The sequence below is a fragment of the Humulus lupulus genome, chromosome 1 (genome assembly GCF_963169125.1).
Source record: "Humulus lupulus chromosome 1, drHumLupu1.1, whole genome shotgun sequence".
NCBI classification, from domain to species: Eukaryota; Viridiplantae; Streptophyta; class Magnoliopsida; order Rosales; family Cannabaceae; genus Humulus; species Humulus lupulus.
The window spans coordinates 233,275,169-233,287,349 of NC_084793.1; the positions used below are offsets into that span (position 1 = coordinate 233,275,169).

At 42.2% G+C, this 12,181-nt stretch overlaps 1 non-coding gene across 1 annotated transcript; it reads left to right on the forward strand.

Annotated features, from left to right (window-relative positions):
- Positions 1-10,248: 10,248 nt before the first annotated feature.
- On the forward strand, positions 10,249-10,355 carry LOC133813284 (small nucleolar RNA R71). Its single transcript, XR_009884314.1, has one exon. It is a non-coding gene; the product is annotated as a small nucleolar RNA R71 (small nucleolar RNA).
- The last annotated feature ends 1,826 nt before the right edge of the window (positions 10,356-12,181 follow it).

Below are 12,181 nucleotides of genomic sequence, written 5' to 3' on the forward strand. Positions count from 1 at the left end.
GGGTTCGAAGCCTCGAACAACAAGGCGGAATACGAAGCGCTTCTAGCAGGGTTGCGGTTGGCCCAGGGGCTAAAAGTAACGCATCTACACATTTTTAGTGACTCACAGTTGGTGGTGTTCCAGGAGAAGGGTGAGTATCAGGCGAGGGGTCCTAAGATGGCTACATACTTGGAAAGGGGAAAAGGCTATCTGGGGCAGTTGGTGGAGTATAGCATAGAGCAAATCCCGAGAGAGAGGAATACCCATGCTGATGCCCTCGCGAAGCTGGCTTCCACTAAAGATGGGGATATCCTTGAATTAGTACCTGTGGAATACTTACCGAGGCCAACCATCGTTAATTCAAACGTTCACATGGTCAGCATCCCAAAGGATTCATGAGCCAACCCGATTATAAGTTATCTGAAGGATTGAGTTGTGCCAACAGACAAGAGGGAGGCTCGGAGGCTGGTGTATAAGGCTGCCCGATACACCTTGGTAGACGGGATCTTATACAAGAGGGAGATTTCTGTGCCACTCTTGCGATGTGTTGATGAGGAGGAGGCTATGAAAGTACTGTAAGAAATACATGAAAGTGATTGCGGCAACCATGTGAGTGGACCATCCATTGAGAGAGATGCAAATGACTTCGCAAGCAAATGTGACAAATGCCAGAGGCACGCAAACTATTCCTGAAAACCCCCAAAAGAGTTAACTAGCATGTAACGCCCTGGATAGCCAAGACCACTACACTGTGTATTTATAAAGGTGAAAGACTTGTTAATCAAGTCATTTAACTAAAAACGCGTCATTGAAGCCATTAATGGACTAGGGTTAAAAGGTTTTGGTCACAAAAGACACATTTCATGTAGTTAAACATTTGTACAAGGGAACCCAAAATAAACAATGTTTGAAAGTCAGTTTACAAAATTTCTAAAATACAAACAACCACTAGCCACTCTAAGGGCAAAACAGACATTTGTGGTCCTCCTGTTCATGTTTCCTCCTCAACTGTGGAAGCTGAGCAGCTGATCATGTACATTCTGCCTTCCAAGCTCTCCGATTCAGGGCTAATCAAGCTTGCCCTTGCCTTTACTTGCACCACGTAGCACTCGTGAGCCAAGGCCCAGCAAGAAAATATAACGATGTAGAACAAACACTGATAACAATTGAATAACCCTTAAAGCATGTTCACACACTTAGCATACCACATTAATCATATAGTCCACAGAGATGACCAGAGAATCAATAAACTAACACTCAACTATTCAGCATGACAAATTTATCAATCAATAACAATAATCAAATCATATGATATTTAGGGTCGACGCTCTTAGGTTTCACCCTCTGTTTACTCCACTGACTCTGGTCCGCTTAAACCGAGCTCAGTGCATAATAAGCTATCCGCAGCTACCCGTGGCTGAGTCGTGCCCTGTGCGCCAATCTAAACGCTGGCACTCTTAGGCTGTTTGTTTATTATTCACATGGCGTAACACCACCCTTCAATAAGCATACAAGATAGGGAGCCCTTAGACCCATTAACAATTCACAACCGGGTGCAGTTTTCTTACCTTTAAGTTCCAAGTATACTAACTACGAGAGGTGCTCTTTGAGCACGATTCGCCTCCCGAGCCCTACCTTAGTACCTAGTCACAACCAAGATAAGGGATACCATTAATAATTTTAAAAGAGCTTCTTGATAAGGTTCTACTCTCCGGAACATCGAATTCCACCAAACACGGTAGTAGAATCGGTCCTGAGCACCCTAGGTTAAATTCCCATGCTTAAAATGCCAAAATCCCAAATTTCCTTAAGGGTCGCAGCTCAAGCTTCCTATGTCGCGGCATGGCCCCAATAAAAGCTCATCCTCGCCCAAAACCAGACACGGGTCGCAGCCCTACATGCTCCATGCCGCGGCCCGCTCTCCTTCTCCAACACACATTAACTTCGGAGGGCCGCGGCTCACCAAGAACTATGTCGCGGCCCACCTCCTTCAAACCCAGAAAAACCACCATTTTTTACTCTCAAACCTCACTCGAAACCATCCAAAACCATCCCAATTCCATAACTCAATTATCACAAACATTCCTGCATGATTTCATAAGCTTAAGCCAACAGAAACCTAACCTAAAAACTCATCAAAATACCATTTTAATTTCTGGAACCCAAACACTCAAGAACTCCAAAACCAGTCAAGAAAACACTAAGATTCAAACATTAGACCTTAAATTTGAGCTTACCTTCACTGATGAATCACCCCTCTAAGAAGATTCTGAGCTAACTCCCAAGTTCCAAGCTTCAATTTAGTCCTTCAATGTCAAAACCCATAGACACCTCAAAACTCAGCCATAACCATAGAATTTAACCACCATGCATAAAGCTTATGGCTTACCTTAATTCTGGTTGAACTCCTTAGCTGAACACTAGATTAATCCTCCAAAACTTCAGCTCAATCCATTGGATTCCCAGCTGAATTCCATAAGTTCTAGTGGTTTCCCTTGAGAGAGAAAGGGAGAGAGAGGGAAGGGTCGGTTTAGCTTTTGGTTTCACTATTTTCTAAAATTTACTAGTCTATCCATAAGCAATTAAATCAATCCCGAGGCTCGGGGTACCGGAAACGTCCCCGAGGGTAAAACGGTAAATTTCCCCAGTATTCCCACCTAAGCTTCCTAACCTCAAATATATCTCCAATTATTTATTTCCATAACTTGATAACCCAAATAACCATCCAATACTCGAAATACCCCTTGACTTGCCCCAAGTCAAGTATTAGGTCCCATTGTGACTTTCCCGCTAACTAGCTCCCTAGGATTGCCTCAAGTCGCATGCTACAAATTTATCCACATGATAATGTGGTCCTCACATTTATATCATATAATCACATTTACATTCATATACCCATACAAGCATGCTTATCACAGAACCATGCATAAAGCTAATAAATTCACACATAAACCAATTATGCCCTCCCGACACACTAATCAAGGCCCTTAAGCCATATTAGTGATTTTAGGTCGTTACATAGCTTGACTAGCCCTTGGCCCTTTGCTATCTAGGGGATAGACCTGATTGGCACCCTTCCCGCAGGTAGAGGTGGAGTAAAGTACGCAGTAATAGCCATAGATTACTTCACCAAGTCGGTTGAAGCGAAACCTCTAGTAAAAATAACGGCCAAGCATATTACCACCTTTGTCAACATATTAATTGTCTGCAGATATGGAGTGCCCTACAAAATTATTTCTGACAATGGTACCCATTTTGAGGGGGAAACATTCGAGGAGTACTGTAGGGAAAGAGAGATAAGGAGAAGCTTCTCAGCTATTGTACATCAATAGGCCAATGGACAGGTGGAGGCCATTAACAAAGTCCTTAAGAAGAACTTAAAAACAAAGCTAGAGAAGATAAAATGGGCTTGGGTTGAGGAGTTACCTAATGTGCTTTGGGCCTACAGGACCACCCAGCGCACAACCACTTGAGAGACCCCTTTCTCCTTAGCGTATGGATGTGAGGCTGTCCTCCTGATTGAGATGAAGGTTAACTCATTCATGATACAGGAATATGAGGACCAGGTCAACGATGCGGCAATGGCCGAAAGCTTAGACATGATAGAAGAAAGAAGGGAAAAGGCGCAAATGAGAGTGGCAGTATACCAGCATCGGGCAGCAAGGTACTACAACTCGAGGGTGTGAGAGAGAATGTTCAGAGTAGGAGACCCGATATTAAGAAAAGTACTCCCCAACATGCGAGACCCGGGGGTGGGGGTACTTGGAGCGAACTGGGAAGGACCCTACCAAATCGCTCAATACATACCACCAAACACCTATAAGCTGGTGCGCATGGATGACACTGTCATACCTCTAGCATGGAATGCAGAACACCTCAAGAAGTACTACCAGTAAGACATCCACATCTGATGCAAAGAATGTCTATGTTTAGTTTGTTGCATGTTATGTTAACTTAGTAGATAAGAATCGAAGAGGTTACCTAGATAACCTCCCAAGTAGATGTAAACATTTCATATATGTCGTTGTAACCTGCCTACTATAAATGAAAATGTTCACAACTTCGCGCGTTGTTTTTCTTCTCTATGCGAGCATCAACCAAAGTTCCTGATGGAATAAATGTCACCAGGCACTTGGGGGGCAGGACAGGAGGCACGTGTATAAGAAAAAAAAATCCTATCTCTTATATTCAAAAGGATTAGCTACCCTTATGAATATCAAGGGAATAGTGTAATATGATGACTTCCAACCAAAGGCTGACACCCCCGCAGGGGGTGAGGCCATAAGGAAAGGAATCTCCCAATAAGTCTAGAACGGCCAGTAAGTCGGCTAGCCAAAAAGGGTCCTAAAAGAGACCCTTGAAGAAATAGTACTATGCATAATGACGAGAAGGACGCTTCTCGCAAAAAGAAACAAGTGCGCGTGAAGAATATAAAAGGACCCCAAGAACCCAATGGATTAACGTGTCCTTAAAAGTATAATCAAGGTGCCCCAGAAAGATTATCATCATTAGATCAAGAAAGAGATATGTAATCGATAAATAGTAATAATAAGAGGGTCTTACCAAAGTCCCTTAAGTTCGATAAACACAAAAAGAGAAAGGGGAAACAATATGAAATATTACATGGCAAAAACATATGTAAATTGAAGGCAAAGGAATCTGCTAGTCTCAGTCTTGACCCTTCCACTCCGAGATTTTCTCAACCGCATAATCTCCAAAGGGAGACAGGTCAACGGCAGAGTTGGTCCTCCACACGGCATGTAGCGTACGCTCAACTATTTCATTCTCACCATTTACAAGTTCGGCCTCGAGCATAGCAATCCTCTCGTTCAAGGTATGTATGGTAGCCTCTAGCTTGGTGTTGGAGCGAGAGGTCGATGTAGCCTGCGCTAAAGCAGCATCCCTCTGTTGAACTGCCTCGGCCACTTGCACCTCCAAGTCACGGACCCATGCTAAAAAAGCATCCTTCTCAACCTCAACCATCAAAAGGTTCCCCATGGCCTCCTCAAGCTGGTGTTGAAGCTGTTGTGCGGATGAAGAGCTTAAGGCGATAAGATGATGACCCAAGATAGAAGCCTAAGTAAGGCCAAAAGAAAAAATATAGAATAAAACCTTGGGGGTCAAGCAATGTCAAAAAAAAAAATTATTATTATTATTTGAAGGTTTTAACAAGTACCTGCAAGGAGGCTCGCATATAGGCATCTTCTAGCTCGATGTCGGGGACGTCCTGCAAGGTTCCCCACTCGCCTTTAGGAAAGTTTCCTAGGTGATGGCTCATGGTTTCTCCATACCTCCTTGCCAAAGGATGATCTTCAGAGGCAAAAGCATAAGCTTGACTGGGGGAAATGTGTGTGCCGGTCGAGGCACTTTTGGACCGAGAAGGTCCTGATCCATTCGCAGAGGTGCAGGGGACAGAAGAGCGCGGAGTCACCTCCTTAGGTAAAGAGGCACCCGAAGACCCCCACCTAGAACATCCCCCTGAGGGTAGAGGAGCCCCAACTAAAGAAGGAATGACAAAATTCCTTTTAGGCACAGAAGGTCGGGGAACAAAGGTGTCGAAGGCAAACTCGTCGCCAGGCATCAATGGTGGCACCCGAGAGGTAACACCGCTGGTATGTCCATCGTCGACCACATCCCTAGCCCTACCGACTAAAGAGTGTAGACATGAGTAGTTCTCAGACACCACTGTCTCCTCAATTTCCATATGATCGCCCGAAGGGTAGACATAGTATGTATCGTCTACCTCATCATAATTACCTTCATCATGGCCGTATAGCCACGGACCTACGGATTCAGATGAGGCGGGGGCATAGACTCGCAGATTCAGACAAGATGGAGCATAGAGAGACGGTTTGGTCCAGGGTCAGCAACTTGTACAAGTGAAGGTTGCTCTCTATAAAAAGGGCACATGCTTTTTTGCATTCAACCGGCAAGGCCAGGATTTTCATCACTCGATCACGAGCCGACGGTTTCAAGGTAGAGCCAACAACCCCTAAGAGACCTGCCATCAAGAGAAAAGAAATAACTATAGTTAGATAAACCATAGAAGAAAAGCAGAGTAAAAAGAGAAACATCTCATGTATGAACTCAAGGTGAGAATTGTCTTACTTGAAGTGTTGAAGCGAGTGTGTCGGGTGAACCCGCTATAAGTGAAGAAGTAGTCTGTTTTCCACGAGCTTCTATTTGAAATGGAGCCCTCCACGAGGGAATGCCCTTTATGGGCCATGACTTTCTGGAGCTGGTAGAACCCGAGAGTAGATGTATTCGCCCTAAGGGTGAAGAAGTAATGAACGTCGCTCATGGAAGGCCCTCTGGAATGCACCTGTTGGTACTGCACATATAGGCTGCTAAGCACCACCCAAGAGTTGCGGGACAGTTGTAGAGGCGCCAGTTCAAAGTAGTTAAATACTTTGACGAAAAAGGGGTGAAGCGGCAGAGCCCCACCAGATCTGATTATGAAGTCGCTGAAGGCTGCGAACCCTTCTGGCGGCTCAGATGCACGTTCATTACACTTTAGGATGACGAACTTGAGATTTGATGCTAGTTTATGAGCCTATAACATGTTGGCCAGTTTAACGTTGGTAAGGCTAGACCTGCCCGCGTCTTCGGAAGTGTCGGAGGTTCTCTTCGGCATCTCGGGTACCTGGACAGAGATAGGCAGTTTGTGAGCTATAGACTTTCTAAGGATCCTTGAAGACCCCCCATGCGTCTTATATCTACCAGCACTTTGCTTGACCCTATGGCGTAAGACCAGAGGCAAGGGAGGAAGCGTGGGTGGGATCATAGAAAGAAAATCCGGTTCAACTGATTCACATTTATCGCCTTCGAAGAAGGGACCTCTATGACTGGGAGACTCTTCCCCACAAAAGGAAAAAGGCTCAGGGGGTAAGTTTTCTTCTAGGCAAGCAATTTCAGAAAGGTAGTCCTGAAGGGCTGATTGTAGCTGGGAAACGTATGTCGCATGCCTGGGGGAGAAACCTAAACCCTCGTCCTCGTTATTAGATTCTAGCTCCTTCTCCAGGCCGCGCGCTTTTTTCCTGAGGTAGGATAGTCTCTAGAGGTAGAGCATTCGCACACCCCCATGATTAAAGGGTCTGCGAACGTCGGCCTTAGAGTCGGAGGAAGACAACTCAATGAATTCAACGTTAGATGAACCTTCGGGACATCACCTAGACGTCATGGGCCAGCTAAGACTTGAGGGCGTGTGTGCGTAAGGATAACCCTATATCTACAACATGAGTATGAGGGGTATAAGAAAATGGTCTATGCATATGTACTTGAAAGGCCATACGAAAAGAGAATGACAACCTTTAAAGAATGAGTGCAGTACACCCAGTAATTCTACCCCCGTGTAATAGATGAAGAAAGCATATGTATCGTTGGAGGAAAGGGGCATACCTGGAGGTATATGTGTGGAGCCGCAGGTGTGCAAGGATAGACTTGTGAGGGCGTAAGGTCAGATGAGTGATAAGCGAGTATGAGACCTTAGCAGCAAGAGAATGCCTAGCATCACCGCAGTGCAAGCCCGATATAAGGAGAAATAAATAAATAAAAAGGGGATAGAAGGAGGATGAATAAATGAAATGGGGAGAAAATTACCTCAAGAATGCTTCTATGGAGGATAGAACCTTTGAGCTCTTGAAAGTGGCTTAGAGGGAATACCACTAGGCTAGGCAAGTCTTGGTGTGGAGAAGTGACTTCAAGCCTTGAGGTATTTATAGGGGAAGTCAAGGCCTCCTAGCTGTTGGATGCAAATTCATATGAAGAGTGGAGATCAGAAGCACTGGAAACCTTGGGATCCATGCTTGGAAATGGTTGGCCCTTATTCAATCTTAGGGACACACTTGGATCATCCCCAAAGTTAGATGGTTTTTGTGTTTCTTTGGACACTATAAAGAAACACAACTTCAAAACCCACTTTGTGTTTCTTCAAGAAACATTGGATACCGTGCCAAGGTTGAGTCTCCCAAAACTTTCCATACATATCAAACAAGAAAAGAAGAAAAAGTCTAAAAGCACACTTGAAAGTGCACTTATAGACTTAGGGGCAAGTGTAAATGTTGAATAATTTCCTAAGAAATATTTAAAGTAGTGTTCATTCTTGAAGGCTTTGTATAGCGAGGTCTGATGTGCCTACGCTAGGATGATAAGCTCAAGAGTCGAGATGCATAGACACATGCATCCAAGTATAGGTCTTCAAGGGCTGTCATATGAGGAACTCGCCATGTAAGGCTACCCTATGTCTCACTATGCGAGGCTACCTTGTGTCGCACCGTGCGAGGCTCCCACGTGCACCCAAGTACCCGAACACGGGTACCCCGAGGCACCACCCTCGCTATGTGAGGTTCAAGGCTAGCCTCCCGCGTGCAACGTTTACGCGAAACATCACGTCAAGCCTCTATGTAATCACCAAAGGCCAGCCTCGCTATTCGAGGGTGCAGCCTCGCTACATCTCGCATGTCCCGCGCCCATAGGCGTATGCGTCCCCACCTAGGCCAGCCTCGCTACATCTCACGTGTCCCACACCTGTAGGCACATACGCCCACACCTAGGCCAGCCTCACTATGCGAGGGTGCAGCCTCGCATGGTCTCTCATGTCCCACCTACATAGACAATTGCATCCAACCAAGGGTCTCCACGGGTCATCTCGTTATGTCAGACCCTCAAAGGATCCCTAGCATCTTGTTATGCGAGACCTTCGCTAGGCCTCCCACATTCACCTTGTCTCGCCACAAACATCCCATGCCTCGGTGAAGAGGCCCTAATTCCCTTCGAGAAGTAAGTGCCACCAGTGGGGTACCCCCACGCCTTGGTTTCTCATGACACGTGAAGTTTGGAGCCTCCTCGATATGTGTACGAGGAACACTTGGAAACACCAAATGAGTATGTCAAATAATCATTAGGCGCCAAACATGAATTGATGAGGACGTCTAGGTACAAGGTACGTGTACTGCTATGGGATGTACGATCATGAAGAGGACAGAGGCGTGGCCCTGTCATCCACATCTGATGAGTAGTGGTGGTACGAACTTGTACGGAGAATGGAGGTACTACCTAAGCACCCCCTACCATATACCAGAGTCGACAGTACGATGTCCTACACCACTACTTTGGCATTGTCAAGGTAGACACCACTCTGTCCTGAGCCACTACCCTGAGCTTATACATGCATACGTCCTTATCCCCTGGGACCTACTAGTATCAGGGGCCAATAGAGCCCACTTATATATAGGTTTCGACCCCTTACGTTAAGGGGTTGGAAAATTGATTGTATGGACAGACAATTAAAGGATATATGATCTTTGCTCCATTTTAGTTCTGCATTCTCTTCTCTTCCAAGTTCATTTCATCTTATTCTTAGCTATCTTTCACAATATAATTTGAATTTTCTAACCTAAAATTGTTGAAGAGTTCTTACCGTCAACATATGGCTAAATGAATGATTTGGAATATGGAAATGAACGACCTAAGAGAGCTAGGGGCTAATAATTTGCGCACAGGACGTGGCTCGACCACTATGAGCCAGGGTCAATTAGGTAAACACTAGGGAATGTTCCTTTTTCTCTATTAGCTAAAGCAGTAGCAAGTTTTCCTACTTGTGTCTCGAGTTTGGTGATTAATTGAGACTGATTTTGTAGGATTTGTTGAGTGGACTGCATAAATTGTTGTAAAGTATCTTCGAAGCAAGGTTTCCTTTGTTGAGGGTATGGTTGATTTTGTGGGACATGAGTTTGGTTTTGCGTGTTGTATTGGTGTCCTTGATTCATTGGAAGTTGGTTTTGTCTCCATGAAAAGGTTGGATGGTTTCTCCAATTTGGATTATAAGTGGATGAAAACTGGCTATCATTTAGTTTCCCATAAGCATGAAGAGCATTGGCCTCCTCAGAAAAGACTTCTTGGTAGGAAGGACATGATTGGGCATTATGGCAAGGATTAGAACATAGAGAAAAAACATCTTTTCTTGATTGTATTGGGGAATTTATATTTTGGCTTATGGCTAAAGCTTCTACTTTTCTCGCTAATATGTCCAAGGATGTTCTTATCTCTAATTCATCTTTTAATTCATACACTCCTCCTCCTCTTCACGAATTAGTTGACCTAGACCTAGGATCAAAATAATTCCATTGTTGTGAATTGACAGATAAATCTTCAAGGGCGTCCCAAGCCTCTTGTCCTGGAAATTTTAAAAAATTTCCGGTATGCATATATTGAATCATTTGACGATTAGAGGGAGTATCATAAAAATATTTTACAAGTCTCCATTTTTCAAAACTATGTTGAGGACATTTTAATAATAAATCTTTAAATCTTTCCTAACATTCATAAAATTCTTCATTATCTTTTTTAAAAAACTCGAAGATTTCTCTCCTTAGACTATCAGTTTTAGACATAGGAAAAAATTTCAGCAAGAATTTATTATAAAGTTGATCCCATGTAGTTATAGACCCCGTGGGAAGGGAATTTAACCAAGCTTTTGATTTGTCTTTTAATGAAAAAGGGAATAATCTTAGTTTGTCCGACTCATCAGAAAAATTTTGAAATTTAAATGTTGAGCAAATTTCTAAGAAATCCTTGACATGCATGTAAGGATCCTCTCTATCTAACTCATAAAAAGATGACAACAATTGAATGATTGATGGTTTAAGCTCAAAATGGGTAGCAGGAGTTGTAGGAAAAACAATACATGAAGGAGCATTAGATGAAATAGGTGAAAATATTCAAGCAAGGTTTTTTCAGGCACAACATTTTCATCAACACGATTTCTAGTAATATTAGCAATTGGTTCCATGATGCTCAAATTTTGACTTACTTTTTCAATTTCAAGCAAAGATAAACGTCTTTTTAATAATCGATTTTTAGAGTTATGATCCCAATGATGCATACAATTTTCACAAACAAGGCAACAAAGATAATCTCAAACAAATAATTTTCTGATGTGGAAGATCAGTTAAAACCACAACCACACAGCATACTTAGAATTTTTAGAGATTTCACAACAAAATATTTTTTTATGGTTTACTTGTCCCCAGGCCTATTTGATTCCACTTACTCGCACACTACTAACAACTCCTCGAGGTTAATTAGTAGAGGCGGATTGGGAATTTTGTTCAAATTTCCTTTAAAAAAAATTCTTATGGTGAAAGGACAAGATTTAGGTTTTTTTTCTTTCTTTTTCAAGTATTTTTTCACAATTACACAATAATATGCTAAGAGAAATAAAATAGGGCAAAATAGATAATGTTAACTAAACTTGAACAAAAGTTGGGAGGCATAGCTTGCCATCAACCATAACAAAAATAAGGTAAAATTAGGAGGCACAAGTGCCATCAACTAAAACATATGGTAAAAGACTAGGAGGCAAAATTACCATCAACTAGCTAGCTAGGAGGCAAAATTTCCATCAACTAGTAAATTACACAAAAATATCACAACAAGATAAATAAAGAAAATTACAACAATTGTTAGGAGGCACAAGTGCCGTCAACTAACAAGGATATACAAAAAAATAAAAATTACAACAAAGATACAACAAAATTAGGAGGCACATGTGCCGTCAACTATAAAAATTAAAAAGATAGATAGACAGGAGGCACAAGTGCCGTCAACTAAAAAAAAGCAATAAATATATAAGTAAGTTTTTTTTATGGGTGGTAGGTTCGTCCCAAATTTTTATTTTATCTTTTTTTTTTTAGTTTTATATATATATTTTTTATATTTTTGTATATATATATTTTTTAAGTGCAAAAATTAAAATAACTAGTAGAAGAATTCACTAACCTTGAGAAAAAGTTCGTTTCTTTTCTTGCAACTCCCCGACAACGGCGCCAAAAACTTGATGGACCCAAAATGGGTATGTTTTAAATATTTATAACTCGCAAGTGCACGAATCATATATGAACTATAGTGTTCGTGTAAGCACGAGGTCGAATCCAAAAGAGTTATCTAAAATAAAAAAAGAAAACTATTTTAAACCAAAATTAATATAATCTAACCTAGCTCCAAAGATTGATGAGACTTTCGTATCAATAAAATAAAATAAAAGATAATAATAAGTATACTAAAGCAAGAAAAAAATAAACAAGATATGAATTGTAAACAAGATGGTAGAAGAAAGATTATTAAGATAATAGCATCTACAAAATATAAGTTCAATAATATTTATAAGTACATTGATTCCCAAGTCTTAGTAATAGTAGAAATT